The 17,404-nt window shown below is 37.0% G+C and overlaps 1 protein-coding gene across 26 annotated transcripts in view; it reads left to right on the forward strand.

The window, feature by feature from the left end:
- The first annotated feature begins 7,836 nt into the window (after positions 1-7,836).
- The window catches only part of mef2cb (myocyte enhancer factor 2cb), a 65,777-nt gene continuing 56,209 nt past the window's right edge, over positions 7,837-17,404 (forward strand). For 22 of the 26 annotated variants that reach the window (XM_011479269.4, XM_078952245.1, XM_078952231.1 and 19 more), the window contains exons 1-2: positions 7,889-8,142; positions 16,139-16,252. The gene's annotated coding sequence lies outside the window, so the exon portion shown is untranslated. Of the gene's footprint in view, positions 8,143-16,138; positions 16,253-17,404 lie in introns of all 26 variants that reach the window. The other 4 variants (XM_078952225.1, XM_078952237.1, XM_078952251.1 and 1 more) reach the window with 2 other exon arrangements.

Consider the following 17,404-nt stretch of genomic DNA (forward strand, 5'->3'; position numbering starts at 1 on the left):
TCTGAGAAAGGATTAATATAGGTCAAGACACCCTTGATTAAGATTGAAATTTGTTTTCTTTTTTACAATTTGGACTTCATGTTTGTTGATACTATAGCTGGTGTTTTGCTAACCAACTGTGCCGGGAAAAACAGGATCAAACTGCAGCAACTAAATCAGGTCTTAGCAAGTGCTATGGATTATTTCCATTATATCAATGCAATGACGAGAAGCAGTTTGCTTAAAAATGGTCTGAAATCTCATAAGGTGCATGCTTTTTTTCTGTGACATGCAGAGCATGATTCTCAGGCCATTGCAGAGCACAATCAGCAACTACCGGCTACATGTCTCTGCACTCATGATGGCCTGTAGTGCCTTACTGCAGGGATCGAACATGGGCCACAGATGGGGTTGAAGAGTCTCATCAGTGGTCAAAGAGCGCAGTAGCCAGAGCCTGGGAAAAAAGAGGGCCTGAGTGATGGAGGAGAGGAGCAGACTGTACACAATAGAACATATACAAAGGGGTGGAGGGGGATGTAAATGATTAATGCCATTACTGATTCCATATCAGCTCTTGAGTAATCCAAAAGCTCAAACATTTAAACTCTGAATGTCCTACAGCAAATGTCTCCTTAATCTTTGCCTCTGGCATTTTCAAATATTTACATGAGCAGAAAAGATGTGCTGTCTTTGTCACCTTGTGCTGTAATAACATCTCCTGGAATTCAAAATTGACATTTAAACCTGCAATTTAGAGGTATGAATATACAGGCCGAAAGCAGCAATCTTGCTTTGAGCTTGTTCAATCGCATTTGATCCACTTGCATCTACTCCTTTTAGTTTTTTGTTCCTTCCTCCAGAAAAATGTTTGTGTTGCATATTCAGCAAAGGCAAACATACAAAACGTACTGTTGGTACCATATTGTCAGTTTAACACACAATTCATTTAGCAAAACACAGACAGATCCATGGTAAATCTGTTTGGTCATTCAAAGATACTTAAGTTTTTTGTTAATCCATATTACGGACTCTAACTCTTTCTTTTTTTTTTTCCTAGGGAGACATCACAAACACACAAAAATTACAATGGAGATGTAATCATCCAAGCCATTTCTTGTCATTATACTTTTGCATGGGTGGGTATGCTATAAAGGACACATTTACAAAACCCTTCTTAAAAGTAGGTATTGTTTAGAACGTTTATGACTTCCACTCCTCTCCTGCATGCGTGGCAGTCATACATCCCACAGCAAAACAACTAGCATATCACATTTTCCCCCTGACAAAGTGAGATGTGTTCTATCTATGTGGTCTGAGTCAGAGTTGTATTCTGTCATGTTAAATGCAGTTGACAGAGGAGCAAGGGAACTCCCAAAACCTCTGGGCTGAGATGTTGTTTTCTCAGGGCATCAAAGGACTAGATTTTTTTTCTTCTGTAACCTGCAGACTGTGGCTGTTTAACTGTACTCTCTCATGTCATAAATTTGACATTACCAAAAGGGTGTGTCATGCTCATTTGCATTAGTAAATAATATGTAAAATTAAAAAAGAAGATTGTCTAGGACATGACTTATATGACTTGTTTTATTTAATTTTCAATGCCAATGTCAACTACCTGAAATCAAAATTGATTTACTTATTGAATGTGTGCTACTTTGTTTTTTTACCAATGTGAAAAAAATAAGTTGCCTTCATTCTCAGTGGACCATACATGCATGGTGCTTATAGTTAAACTACACAGCTAAATGTATTAGCAATGAATCTCCAAGTGCTAAACTAAAATATTCAAGCAAAAAACAAAAAAAAGTATTATTTCCGTGCACTTCTAGTCTTTTGGAAATCAGCAGAGAGGAAGGTGAAAGTAATTTATGTGGACTTGAAGCCAAGCACAGTGCAATAAGTGCAAGGAAAATGACTTTGTTTAGTTACCATGGCCACCTGAAAATGCTTGGGCTTTTTATCCATCCCGAACGCTCAAAAAAAACGACATGCTCACAAAAAGATGGTTTTTAGACAGTTTTGAATTACAGGTAGGTCGTGCATCTGTATTAATCAGTGAATCAAAAAAAATGCCACAATAGGAATACTTTTTTAATTCTCCTTTTTTAATCTTTTGGGGTTTTTAGTTTAGCAGTTGTGCATTTTCATTTTATAATAATATTTGTAATTGCCTAAAACAACAAGATATAGCTATAAAACTTAATCTCGTGGAAAAATACCACAAAAACTTACAGTAGAACCTGGGTGTATTTAAAAGCTTGTCACGGCACTAGTAATATTACTCGCTTCAAAAGAGCCAGATGGAACAGTTAAGGTTTCAGTAAAAATATTGCTTTTGGATGGAGACTTCTGGGTACTTTCTCACTTCCAGGTTCTCTCTGTCCTTGTCTCTCTCAATCTTTCAGCTTTTTAGTCTCTTTCAAACCCTCCTCCTGCTGTGCTTTATCAGATCCTGCCATTAAGGCTCTCCTATAAAAAAAATAGAATCCGTGAAGACAGGGCACCGTGACTAAGGTCAATCTTTGTTAATCAACTGAGGTCAGGTTGGGTATTTGCAACCACTTATCTTTGTTTAAGAAAATATCTGATTTAAAGTGATGAATTAATTCATCACTAAATCGTTTCCATCACGAGTAATTTGCAAAGGGAAACTCCAAAGGCACCTAGTCCTATAGTAAGTCCAATTTTGTCATGCCTTCAAAAAATATGAACTTGCAACTGTTTTTCCTAAAAGTTGTGATAGTTTTCAATAATAATTTCCAACTAAATCAGTTGAAAATGTGCCCAGCTAGTTCTTTTTCCCTCTAGCTTAATAAAATGCAATTACATGTGAACCAAAAAAAACTAAACAATTGACTTAATAAGACAGTATCATTTGAACAAATATATAATAACAGCAAGCTTGATAAATTTGAGACAAAAAAAGACCAACATAATATCATGCTTATACGATTAGTTGTAACTACACAAAAAATGTGAACTTGCAGAAGATTTGTTTTTGTTTTGTCTAAATCAAAAATCTAACTTTTTGTGTATTTTTGGGTGATTAACTTATTTCATTTTAGATGGCCACTTTACCTTAATCCTGTTTCTTTTATTTTGTTATTACTTATATTTAAACTTGACTTAAAATTTGTCATAAGTTACTGAAGTCTGAAATATAATTTGCTCTTTAAAGTCAAACATTATTAGAAAGCAGTTCTTTCTTTTAGAAAGATGACTTGGACCAAACACTGGAATCTCTGGCTATTAATGTTTCCTTTCTTCTCCAACACAAACCTTAAAGAAAAACTAAACCGTTTTCCTGCATTCATCAAGAAATTTTGCAGACTGTTAGAACAGATTTTTGTGTTTGTTGTCCTTCATGACAGTTGACAGCAGCACAGGAGGGGACGCCGTCACATAAACCCCGTGCATCATGGGAGATGTATTGAAAGCAGTGGGGCTGATGCCGGACAGACTAACGTCTCTGAGCTTCATTATTTTAATCACTTTTTGCAAAGTCTGACTCTGGATTCCTCGGGAAGCTACTAGAAGTGGACAGACGATCCGTGATCCATACGGGCGCTTCATTTAAGATCAATTGAACGCGATTCGCACATCAAATCTGCGTCCTCTGCTTTTGTTTTAAACCCGCGTCAAAGTCGCTGCTGGACGCTTGTCCAAAAGGGTGTTTATAAATCTGACGCTCCTGCAGTGTGTGGGAGGATCTACTGTCAAAAGTTTTTCTCGCCCTAATCATGAAAAGGCACAGATTCTACCTTTTTACCGTTAGTAGAAATTCTCTTTTATTCTGACTTTGAAAAAAAAAATCTTTTAAGATCTAAAATTGTAAAAGAAGAGTTGATGAATGAGCTGCTGCACTGAATTACCTCATAACAGTAAGTGATGAGTTCGTGGCTATTTGCCAAAGTTGCCAAGAACCAAATGTTGTTTTGATTGGTTGAATTTGAGTTGGTGGCCCTTAATTTTTACCCTTTTCATTGAAGATACAGAGTAAAGAGTTTCCTGTTATTGATTATCATTTACTATTTAGACTGAGTAAATATTAAAAACAAACACCATCAGATGAGGTAGGGTTACATAAAGCAAGAGGGGATCTAACCTATTGATTGGAAAAAGTTTGCAGAAAGGCACTGACATATTTTCTTGCACATTGGAGCTAAAATACACTTTCAGTTTTTACCTCAGTAAACTTTAACCCTTGTGCTATCTTAGATGACCCCACTCTTGCATTGAAGTGTTCTCCCTACCATGACAAAAGTGGATAAAGGTGGAAAGATTTCATGTAATCCATGCACACCAGTGAAGATCACAAATCATTGAAGAAAAAAGGTTCAGCGCACTGTCTAGTGGGTCTAGATGACCCAATTCCCAATGTTAAAATGCTTAGGATGGCACAAGGGTTTTAAAGAGTATTACTGGTTACAACAATTTTGGTGTTTGAGGCAAAAAATATGACTAAACGTTTGTTGTTGTTTTTTTTTGTAAAATTATGTACATTATATCAAGTAAAAGTGCTACATTACTCTTTGAATAAATCCTCATAGACATGAATGGGTCCACAAATGATTCTTGGAAAGTTATAAATTGATCTAAAGAGTTGTACCAAATGAATGTAAAGTAGTAATGAAGCCGTCATACATTTATACAGTAACCTAAATCTGTTGGTTGATCCAATACATAAAATATCTTTACCATTTGCTAATGTTGAAGTCACATAACAGGCAAGCTACCACTAAAGTTCTTTATAGTAACTTTAACCAAAACTTCATTTGTTTTCTTTAAAAAAAACCTTACTAAATAAACACAATAACAAGAATAATCTGCAAGCAATGGTATGAAAAATCTGTTAGCAACACTCCACAGTTATTGCAGGTTGGGCTTACATGGCCGACATGTATCATGGTCCAAAGCCACAATCAAACAATTTGCTCTTTGCTATGTTTCCCAGTTTAGACTTGTAACAATAGAGTCAGTGATGTGTAACATTTTGCCAATGACCACATTACCATTTTGAGACAGGTGTCTTTGCAACCACTTCTCATAAATGCTTCATTTTCATGTGGACACACCAGTTAGTGGAACGTTGATTGCTACTGAGATGAACACGTTGCGTCACCACACTGGGCACCATTTGTTGGGTACACTTCCAAGGTCTGCCTCCTCCCAGTACCGAGAATCAAACAGGGGGATAACAGATGTCATGATTTTGTGCTATTGCAAAAAACTATTTTGTAGCAACTAATTAAAGTTTAATTTTCAAAATGCATCACATTTTTACAAAGTTCACTGCAGTCAAAACATATCAAAAGCATAATAAATTTGCATAAATCTAATTAAAGCAGAATTTGCAGCATGGATATCACATTAGTACCTAATCCATTTTCACACACAGACACAGGGAAGTGTGTATCTTGTTTACGGAATGTTCCTTGTCAGAATTCGGGTCCAGGTAAAAACCTAAAGGCCCGTTCACACCGGGACGAATTCCGACGTTTAACGCCTCGTGACTAAACAAAGGGCACCAATGTTAGTGTGCACACCGAAGCGAAAAAACGGCACTCGTCAAAGCGTCAAAAAAAAAAAACGTCGAAAGTCGCGTCGAAATCTATTCGACCAATGAGAATGCCGCTATTGCACACGTGTCTGGAGCTTCTGAAGTTACAGTAAAACACAACTTGGGGGCGCTCAAACACAAAACTGCCTTGCTGAGCACACATACCAGCGAAGAAGATAGACGTCAAGTAGCGTCTACACAGCCGCGAAGCAATATTGACGGACATTCTAAAATATCCCCGAACCAAGCACCAGTTGGAGCTACTGGTGCTTGAAATATTCATGTTTTCTTTGTTTGATTCTGACAAGCGCGTAAATACTTGCTCTCTTCTTCTGAGTGAAAGGCGACTTTAAGAAGCGTAAAGTTTCGCAGCGCCACCTTGTGTACAGGAGTATTTCTGTTTACATTAAGTGCCATCTAATGTCAGGGAATGAAATTGCATGTTCGCTCTGCTCATCGTCAGTGAAAATCGCCTGGGTGTGAACACAAAAAACGTGGCGAAAAACGCTGGCGAATAACGCCTGGCGTATATTCGTCCCGGTGTGTACTGGCCTTAACCCTGGAACTTCTTTTACAGACAGTGCCATCCAATATGTATGAATACATGGAATTGAATATGAATTGTTTTAAATACTGTAATATTGTTAAGGCTTGACTATCATGCCTTAGTGTTTTAGCATCAAATTTATTCAAGTTATTTGAGAATCAAGCCAAAGTGAAATTGAGTTTCATATACATTTTAGATTGTGTTTTTCTTCTTCCTATATGTGATTCTATTCACATTGCTTGAAGCCCCTTTGGTTATTCAAAATGTACATATTTTTAGCCAACTTACTCATCAAAGGGTTGATTGCTATTGCAAATGAAAGGTTAGCAGGTCACAACAGCGACACATCAGACTTTTATCACTGTGTCTGATCAAAAGGAAGCCTCTCCCTCATCTGAACATGTTGAGATAATAAAATCAACTCTTACCAACATCCATTGATCCCCTATTTACTGGATTCCCACCCGAAAGGATCACCGAATTCCTGTCAATGAGGTCATTCTGATTGCCAGACAGGGTAAAACTAAACTGCTCAGTGTATGAAAGTACAGGTAGCCATGGTGATAGAAATTACCTCAAATAAATAGATTAGTTGATTATCTTTTCCCAGGAACATGTAAACAATACAACAAGATCAATCGAAATCATATTTCACTGTCAGGAGTATGAGTACCTTTCAACCAGGGCCACTGACACCACTGCTTTACCCCTACAGAGTGTCCATGATTTTGGATGTATTCTGGGAAAAACACCAACCTATGCCCTACTCATCTTTCCTTAATATCATCCCTCTCCACTTAGATAAATTGGTTAATTTACCAGGGATATATAAAACACTAATTTGGGTGTATCAGACTGTGTCATTATAAATATGTATTGGGTTCTGGCATGAAATGTAAGAGCGTGCAATGAAAATATCTGATAAAAATTACAATTATCCTGTGCCCCCACTCAAATAATATTAGGATTAAGCTTGATGATTGGTACAGTGTACGGGATGTATCATTAAGAAAGAAAAATGGTGTATAGTCGGGATGCCAGCAGTTTAGGAAAACTGAAGTTTTCCTTTGGATGGAAAAGTATGATTTTTATCTGGCTGTAATGACAAATCAACATTTCCTGAGCATTATGGTTCTTTAAAAAACAAGACTGTAGGCAAATTTTAGTCATGGATTTACTCGGATAAACAAGCTTATTATTGCCTAATTATAGGTGTACACCACTGCACCTGGTATTTGATAGTTTGAAAGATAGTATCAATGTTGACTTATTTCTTCCAGTGGCAAATTTATCTATGATTCACATAAAGTGCATTTATGAAAGGAAGGGAGATTAAATGCCAGAAAGTTTAGTTATTTTTAAGGTTTGGCAACTATGATATGCTTGATCACCACATGTAAGAAAAGAAGGAAAAAACGCAAAGGCAGTAACTTTGTTTTCACATGGAATATAATATTTCATACTTTGAGTAAAACGTTTATACACAAAGTGAAGAAAATATGCAGCAATGTGCACATACGATAGTGACATTATTAAAGGTTCTAGCCAGCATAGTTTAGGCAGGAATTTTGAAAGCTAAAAGTGCAAAGGGTAGTTGTGGATTCACGAAGGGGATGGTATTTCTGGTCATTGCAAGAGATGACAGCATTTGGGGCATGTGTGTTTGAGTGTGTGCATCAAGGGTTGGAGGGGTGACACTGATCCCTCTGAAGGCTAAATTTACTCCAGAGTGATAGAGGCAGGTGGACTCACTTTGGACAGTGGTGTCGGGGTGTCAGGGGTGGTCTGAAAGAACTAGACCTTGATTCAGTTCAAGCAGAGATTGGGGGGAAAACAAGCTACCCAAGCAGGGGTTTCTATTCAAAGCCAGCTGGTCTGGCTTTTATTTAAAGCAGGCAATATTTTTTGAAGCTACTTTTAATTTGTAGATTTCCGTTTACCTTTGTTTTTGTACTGTCTTCTTTTCTTTTTCCTTTTTTATAACTATTTGATTAAGCTGGGCCTCAGCTGGTGCTGCAGGGTGTAACTTCCTGGGGAAGGAAAAAAAAAGGCACTGGTGAGTTTTCCCGTTCACTTTTTCCTGCCTTTTTCCACCTCTTGCCTAGATCTTATTGCGTCATTCGAAAACCTGTGTCTGTCTAGATTTCATGCTTCACTTAGCACAGCGAGTTATGACATGTTTAAAAGATTAAACTGTAATTTGTATATTTGAGCTGCTCAGTTTGAACAGTACTTAAATTTATTTTGAAGCTGTCTTTGTCATGCAGAATCTTCTGTAGCAATAAAAGTAAGGCCAAAAGGCATTCCAAACCGTTATTAAACGTGATTTTCCTGCTAGTGGCAAAGTGGAGCATAAGAGTCAAAGGTGGAGTCAAATCATAGCTGTTAAAGATCACTGTTCTTAGCCAATTGAGGAATGGCTGATTGAGACCGATAAAAGCTCCACATTAAATCTATGCTTTTATAACCGTTTCTTTACTTTTATTTTTATATCTGTCTTGATAGATAAAAGGTTTAAATTTAACTTTATACTCCTTTTTGAGAATTACCCACTAAACCTTCAAACAGATTTTTCAAAAAATTTAAAGTAAAGTGTTTTTAACTAATAACATCTGCAATTTGCTTCATTAGAACAATATTAAATATTAAAGTTAAACTCTTAGCTAATGCTAATTTTTCCTAAATCATTTTGGTCTTAAAACATTCCATGTTTATGTGTCTAATTCCTATCCTGGGTTTTACATTCTCCAAAGATCTCCCTTCGTGTACTACTTTTCACTTATGACTTCTCACTTTGTAAATGAGTACTTGAGAAGATAAGAACATGAGTAACTGTATGTATTAAGGGCTGGTGGTAAGGACATCTATAAGGATGATGACACATAGTTTTAATATCTCGTTAAACATTGTACGTGCATCAAGCATAATAGGCAATTACCATAACATCTACAATTGTAGATTCTTTTTAATATAATTCTAGGACAGCTATATTTGTAAATTACGGGGACATAATTTTGTAAAGCATTAATAAACTTGTCACTTGTGGACAGTTCCTGCATGAAACAACATACTAAAACAGCTCAAATTAGTATTTAAATACTACAACAATATTGAAAACTCATACATATAGACTGTGGGGCTATATAGTATGTATTTATTTATTTATTACATTGCTTTTTATTCTATAAGATAATTTTAAGCCAGAGGTCAATAATAAGTATCTTAATGAAATGTTCATTTTAATAGAATCTTTGTTATTAGTCTTTATATGTTTTGATCCAGCACACATGACACTATCAACTTAGGTTAACTGAAAGCAACAGCAGCTGGCAAAAGACTTGAGCTACTTTACACACCAGACATTTGATCAGCCCACGGTGTTCACACTGGACAAGCAAGGAGGGGCTTCTTCTTCTTCTTTTCCCTTTCTACTGTTTACTAGCACATCTCAGACACCAAAGGTTGGAAGAGGATTGGTGTGAAATGTCAGGGTGATGCAAATGTCGTAAATCTTGCTCCAGCCTTTATTCTTTCAAAGCTCTATTCCAATATATGGAAGACTTTGTGTCATATACCGGTACTTTAAATCACACTAGGCACAAACCCCAATTGATTCTCCTCTATGATTATTAATCAAGTGGCACTTTTGTGAATTAAAAACAACGGCATCCATATGTCACTGATCAGTCCCGAAGGGTCAAAGTTTGGCCTTATTTAACTGGCAATGTGCATTCAATGGCTACGCGTTTTTGTACATATACTGTAAACGGCTATGCGAGAATGTATGAGTTTTGAACATGAAAGCCCAAAACGTGCGCTTACATAGACTTTTCATTGGAAGTGGCCTCTTTAACAGGGATTGTCAAGGGCGGTTTGAACAAAGCTTGAAAGTCAACACATGCTCACCTCAGTTTTGAATTTAGGTCATTTTAAGTTTAAAGTTACAGTCCCACAATTCTGGGCTAAAGCATGTTCAAGCATACCATGCTGTAATTGGCTTGAAGAGGTGTTTCTTTCTATAACAGGTCAAATCATACAGATACAGATCATTAAGTATGATGTGAAAACAGACTATAGGGGAGTCAGAAAGAGAAAACAATCATTTTTTTGCATTGTTTAAGGTAACTATTAAGAAAGTACATACACTTTGTGCCAACTAATCTTAACTTTCTGTGAGCTTCAGGGAAATACAGTTGTATTTTATGGACATCAATGAGAAAAAAATCTTGCGTCTGCGAGTACTCTTTCTTATTTTGCTAATTTTATTAAAGGTTGGGAGCAGCATTTCCTTTTATGAAAATGCACCTGGTAAATGCCACAGGGTATTTCCAATGGCACCCTGCTCCCCACAAGGCATAAGGAGCAATTTATTAATCCCCACAATTATACAAAACAAATTAAAAAGAAAATTCCTCCACACTTCTGTGAAAATTGTCATGTCTTGTTTTTTTTTTTAGATTAGCTGCATATAATCATGAAATTTGCAAATACATTAGAATTGTTAACCTAACTAGGATGGCATGCTTCACTTATTTGCTTTTCTGTCCCTAAAATCCTGATTTTTATTGATCCACGGACCTGAACGTTTTTTTTCTAAGTCTTAGCCCTTTCCATCTCTGCCTTTGAAACTCCTCATCTTGCTATTACAAATTCAAGCCTTGGTAGTTTTTGTTGTTTTCAGTAATTATTCATGAATGTTTATTATAAATAGTATTAAAAGAAAGTGGAATCTGTTAAAAAAAAACTTTAATTTTTAAGGTTAGAAAAAGGTCTTATAGCAGATTTATCTTAGCTGTGTTTCTTTTTATTTGGGTTTTCTTCCATTCTGATTCAATGTATCTTCCTCAAAAAGAGATTTTTAGCTCAAGGGACTTCCTAGTAAAATAAAAATTAAGTAAAATTAAAAAAAAAAACTTTTTTTTATTTGTTTTGAGCTTTTTCTGAGATTCCCACTGATGTGTATAAGTTTATTGGAAGATGAATAGGCTTCATGAAAGCAGGTTGCTGATTGGTTGGTGTTGGTTTTCATTCAGCTTCTAAAGAATGAACGGAATTACTTAATTTTATGGTTATTTGCGGATCACCATTGATTCCAAATCCTTTTGTGTTACAAATTTTGTCGCAATCCAAGCACATTCCATTTTTTAAACAAACAAATTAATACTAACCCAAGACCAATTACACATATGGAAGCTGTTTCACCTACAAAAGTGCGAATCCCACTTCTGCAATGTTTTGCTTGCGCCTTTTTTCTTTTTATTTAGATCTTTAATCTTTATTGTTTAACTTTGGAAGATTTCCAGCCGTGGAACCCCCCACTTGTATGATAACTCTTTTCTTCAAGCCCCCTGAGCACTGTTGAGGACAGAAAACAGTGGCGCACAACTGCCACGATACAATGCTTCTGCGCTGGGGCTGCCTAAATCCACAAAACATGAGCTGTGGTGCTAGGCAGCGCTTTTGATCTGTAGCTAATCTCAGTTGCCTGCTTCCCCTCTGATCATGTATGAATAAGAATGAGTCGGGGAGATCCTGAAGGCACAAAGAGCTTTAGACTCTGCCGCTCATCTGCCAAGCTCCAACTTGTAGCACAGGCTCGCGTGCGTGGTCGTTAGGCCTCGCAGTCACACATCTGAGTGGAGGAATCCTCATTTAGTTACACATTATATTCCACTGCACTTGCAAGATGCTATCAGCTGCTTGGTAATAGTGTGGGAGAAGTCGCATAGTCATGCTGAGTGATCTTTAATTGCCAAGAGATTTGGCAAAGGTCAACAGCTGCAGGCAGAACTTTGCTGATCCGTGAACCGGAGGATAAATACAAACGGTCAATGAATGGAGACAAATGAGTCAGAACTGAAGAAGATCACTGAGACCATTTTAACTGTACATTTAAACTGTATAAATATAGATAACATTTTATACTCCAATATAAAACAAACAGAGCATCAGATGGCTTTTAACTTGTGGTAACATCCCAATAATGCAAACTTTAGTAATTACCCACAAATGTCTTCATAAAATCTCATATGCACATTATTTAAAAGCTATTTTTATAAGTTTCAGCAAACAGACACATCCTTTTCTCATAGAAAATATGCACTTCTCAGACAAAGGATCAAAGAAATGGGAAAAAAAAACACCAGATTTTAGTGAGGAATTTCTATCTTTTTGTTGCAAATCAACAATCTACCAGGATTCCTTGAATCCTGCATTTCTCTCAGCATCACTAGACATTATTTCAATTCACTAAGTTCACATAACTCAGTCCTCCTTGAGCAGGATCACACCAGGATCTGCAGACCTTAACTTTTAAAAATGGACAAGTCTCAAATTCAGATTGCAAAGGACAAAGACACAGCAGACGTGTCTCACCGGTCAAAGGTGTTTTAGTTGACCCACAAAAAAATGAATGGGGTGGATTTCTGAGGTTCAGATCTTGTAAAAAAAAATTGCAACACTAAGAGTATTTCTAAAATGTAATATTTAATGAACTTTTTCAGATGAGTGATGGACTGTGTTTCTTAGCGGTATGGTCTCGTTTTTTGACACTGAAATACTGGTGGGAATCTTGTTAACTAAGCCAAAGGAAAAGAAAAGAAAACAGAAGAAAAGAAGAGGAAAAAAGAAAAGAAAACACTGGGATCTCTCCTTTATGGCCACAATTAGAGAAAGGGCTGCAAGAACAATGAAATAACTGTGCCTGTGTTGGAACAGTTAGGGAATTACACTCCAGCTATTCAAAAGAAGGAAAAATCATTAGCAGAAAGTGAGTTTCTTTTTTCCCCTCTTAAACCAATCTAGTGGAGACTAAGAGAACGTTTTGCCCTTGATATACAGACAGAAAGCATGCCTGTTAAACTGGCTATTCACTGGAAATGGGGGCTAGAGAAACATTAGTATCACAAATAAAAGAAAACAAGGAGGTAATTTAAAACAAAAATAATTACAATGACAGCTTCAGCTTATAGACTAACATTTAATCTTTGTTTAATATTTCTCTCTTTAAATTATTAGAAAATGGATGAATAGGAACATCAAAATACTCACCACCCCATAAAATCCTATTATTGATTTACAGATCCTAATGAGACTTTGCATGTGGAATGCTTCCACTTAAGGAATGTGTTAAACTTCTTTGTTTTGTGCTAAGACGGGTGCAGACCTCCCCTGCAGGCAGCACACTTAATTGCAGCAACTATGTACAGTATGTGTCTCTACCGTGTAGCATATGGCACAGTGATAATAATTCCTACATATGGGTTAATAATTTTTAAAATTATTTAGTGTGTAATTTTCAGAGTTGAGAGAAAATATATTTAACATATAAAACCTTTATTCTAAATACATTTTGAGATAATTCCTTAAAATTCAAGACCCTGTTTTGTCCACTCTTAAAACATACATAGAGCAATTGTTAGTGGGCATTTGATTGGCACAGAAAAAGTTGATCAGCTGCTCTCCCATCAGTGCAGGTCAGTGTGCACAGTTTCTCATGATGTAACCAGAGTATCATCTGGGACAAAATAGGCTTGTTGTTCAGCTCATTCATAATTTAGAAAAGGTGTATTGTCGAGTAAGCACAAAATGCTCAAATCACATGTCCTATCATCTGTTGTGGTCCTGGTTGTGCACTGTTTTAAGGGCAGCAGTAGTATTGCAGTGTTGTAGTTGAGGTTGTTATAAGTGATTGAGGTTGCCGTTTTTTGCTGCAAAAGTCGCAAAGAAAGTGTTTTCATGCTATTTCAATGATTGAACTTCAAGGAAAAATGTTATTGGTGAAAGTAATTACTTGGGAAGAGCAGGTAATTATGTGAAAACTCAACTATTTAAAGTAAGAAAAAAAAAACACGACCATGTAGAAAAGAAACAAATTTTGCATTAACATTGATTTTACCAGTTTATCGCAATACAGGCTATATAGATTATTGTGAACAAATAGGTGTGGTTGCAAAACTGCCAATTTGTGGTGGAACTAGTCATGGGCACATATTTAGATAACCTATCTAAACATTCAACACATTTTGACAACTTTGTCTTTTTTTTCCAGATTGTAAGAAAGTAAATATGAAATCAGTTTTTTCATATTTTAAGAAAATGACTCAACAGGTAAAAACAAATTCCAGTTGAATTTACACAAAATACTATCTCAATTTTAGAAACACATCATTGGCACCTCAGCATATTCACAAGCACCATTGTTTGATATATTAAGATGAAGTTAATATGATCTAAATTAATGACTGCAGATCCTTCTCACCTTCCTTTTCCTAATTAGACTGGAGTGCTACAATTCTGCTATATAATTACTGATGATACCGAGCTCTGAGTTTCATTGTAAATCTTTTCAATGGCTAGACTCCGATCATAAATTGATGCATGGGAAGCTGGTTCAAAGATTAAAAGCAGTTTGGCATAGATGTAATTCTTATATTTTATCTGTAAGAAAAATATTTTGCCTGAGTGTTTCTGAGGTGAACAAATATTGAATCTATACTCTTATTTTAGATGTTTTGTCACTTTTTCAGCCCTAAAACAATTGAGAAAAATCAGAACTATTTCCATATTAAATGATCAAGATCCTGAATTCTAAAAACATTTGGAGATGGCATGGCCTTTAAATGTGCATAAGTCAGGAAGTACACATTAACATGCATTTGTGCAAATTTAAACATATAGCATTCCAGCTGAGCCTGTCAAACAACGGCCTGCAGGTCTTCTTTGTCCCCACTGTGAAGGCGTTGCTTGTCGCATCATTGTAGCATCAATCTAACTGCAAAACACCAAACGCCTCCTAAATTCATTAGGGAGCTAAGGCAGGAAGAATGACTGAAATCGGTAAATACCAGATAAAGCTGGGAGCATCCTCAGACGCAACCACGACACAACAAAAACATACTTGTGTCTTGTGGTGTTTCTGTGTTAGCTGGCTAATTCTCAGGAGCAGTGTGACAGGGTGCTTGACAACATCATCTACTGTGACAGGCAGATTGTGTTTTCACGTGAGTTTGATTGACAACAGATTGCGCCGAGCCTGCGCCGTTTCGGTTTGCCCTGGAAATGTGTTTGTGTTTATCTGTTGCTTAACAGAGACATGTTTTCTTTTTTTTTTTCTTTTCCCCTCCTCTACCAAAGCGACACATACATGTTCGGGCAAACCGTACTGTACAGATATAGACGCGTGTAAGTTTTGGGTTTGTGTGTCTGTGTGCGCTTTTCTGTCTGAGTGGGTGTGAGTGTGTGAGAGACACATGCTGTGAACTGACTGCCAGGAGGGCCTTAAAAAACTATCCAAGCCAGATCAATATCAGCAAACCGCACTTATTTGTTTGACTTAACCTCCAGTTGCAGTTACCCCTGTTCTCTTTGTGCGCCAAACCTCATGGTAAATTACATTTACCCAATAGTCTGCAGTGTGTGTTTACACACTGTGACATGCTGTAAATGCATAATTATTCTGTCTAACTGTGAAGTAGAACTTTTTCCTCTTTCAGACATTGATGCAGCCCACACTTGCAAACATGCTTCTGAAAATAAAACACTGTTTTTCTGCAGTTAGAATTGGAGGGAAATAATTTGGCCAGATGCTTGTGGCAATAAGAGTCATGTTGTAATTTGAAATTTTAATACAAAGTCACATAACTGTCCATAACTCAAGCTTCCTCTCCTTTTATGCAAGTTTTCCTCAAAGATATTCACTCAAAAGAAACATAATATTAAATGTATATGCATTTAATAAAGCTGCAAGTGGGCTTTCACTGTAGGTTATCCCAGTAGACAAGTCAGGGAGTCTCATATGAATATGCATGATTCACTGCATTGCCTTGTGGACTGATTTTTTTTTTCTTTTTTCCTTATTTAAATGTATTCAGTTCACAACGTACTTTATCTCTATTTCCTCTGTAATTCATACGATCCTGAAGTGTGCATACGTATACACACATAGTGCTCACTGCATGCAAGTGTGTGTTCACACATGGAAAAAGTAACCATTTCACTGGCAGGCTCATCCGTTGTCTCCTCACACCTCCCTGCTTTACCTCTCTTCCCAGGTGCCAGCGAACGACAACCTGAAGCATCGTGAACACTGAGAGGAGCTCTCCCATGAACTGCTGGCAGACTGCGTAGAGAGCAAAGACACGTACGAAAGAGGAAGGGGAAATGTGGTACGATCGCTAAATCCGTCCGTTTGTGTCAATATGTCTGCGACGGAGTCAACACCGTTACCTGCCGAGCGCACTAAGAGGTCTGAGAGGAAAACTCGTGTGGAATCTACATGCTCAGGGATTCACAGTGGCTCCCGTTTATCGTTTTACTGATATCTGCCATGCCGCATTCACGAACCCTTTGGTGTCAAACAGACTATACCTTATTGATTATCATAGAAGGCCTGTGTACCAGAGGAAATGCTGTTAAAGATTAAAAGGTCAGGTGATGTGAAGGTGGTATCCAGAGTCATCGGACACCAGCGACTTCAGTTACACGCTGTAAAGTCCGCCCGTCAAGCAGATTAGCCAGCTTGATTTATTTATTAACTGTTGTCCTGCCATTTCCTAGGACTTGTTGGTTTACTGACTGGGTGGCTGAGAGAACAACTCATTTTGGCAAAACCAGTGACTTTGTATTTGTGATTGAAATCAGTCCTGATTGTGTTCAGTCACAGCAGCCACTTATAATCTCAAAAATGATACAGAATCTCTATTATATGAGCCTAATAAAACTCTGGTATTACAAACTCTATCTGGGATACATCTCTCCAGAGAAAGCCTCTGCTCTGCCTTTCTGTGTCTTATCTGAAGTGGCAAACTTGCTGTTCTAATTGTTATCTTCACACTAATAGAGTGGATGTTTTGAAATCTTTTGGTTGGATGAATGAAGGCTTGGTAATTCCCTGGTGCTTACTGTCTGTATCTGGGCTTATCTGGCTGAGATAACAGAGTCCTGAAGGATGATTGGCAGCCACTTTCTTAAGAGGGAGATCATGCTTTGAAAGGAAGCAGGGAACATTCAAACAAATGGCCAAAAAAGGTTTTAGCAGATCACTTTAACTGCAAGTTTTATTTTCCAGTTAGTTTGGTCTCCTAATTGAGACTGTCAGAGCCGGAGCTACAGGAGAGCAGAGGGGCAGCAGCCCCCACAGCAGAAAGCTTTTTCCACCCCAAACTTTTGTGTCAATATTAGTATCATTATTGACGGATATTAAAAAAAAATGATCAATACAATTTGCAAATTCTTAAAGAAGCACGAATTTAATCAAACAGTTCGAAATACACATTTTGGATCGTTTGATTTATAATGCTACATTTACGCTGGGCTCA

Source organism: Oryzias latipes, chromosome 9 (assembly GCF_053564925.1).
Source record: "Oryzias latipes strain Hd-rR chromosome 9, Olatipes_Hd-rR_3.1".
Taxonomy (NCBI): domain Eukaryota; kingdom Metazoa; phylum Chordata; class Actinopteri; order Beloniformes; family Adrianichthyidae; genus Oryzias; species Oryzias latipes.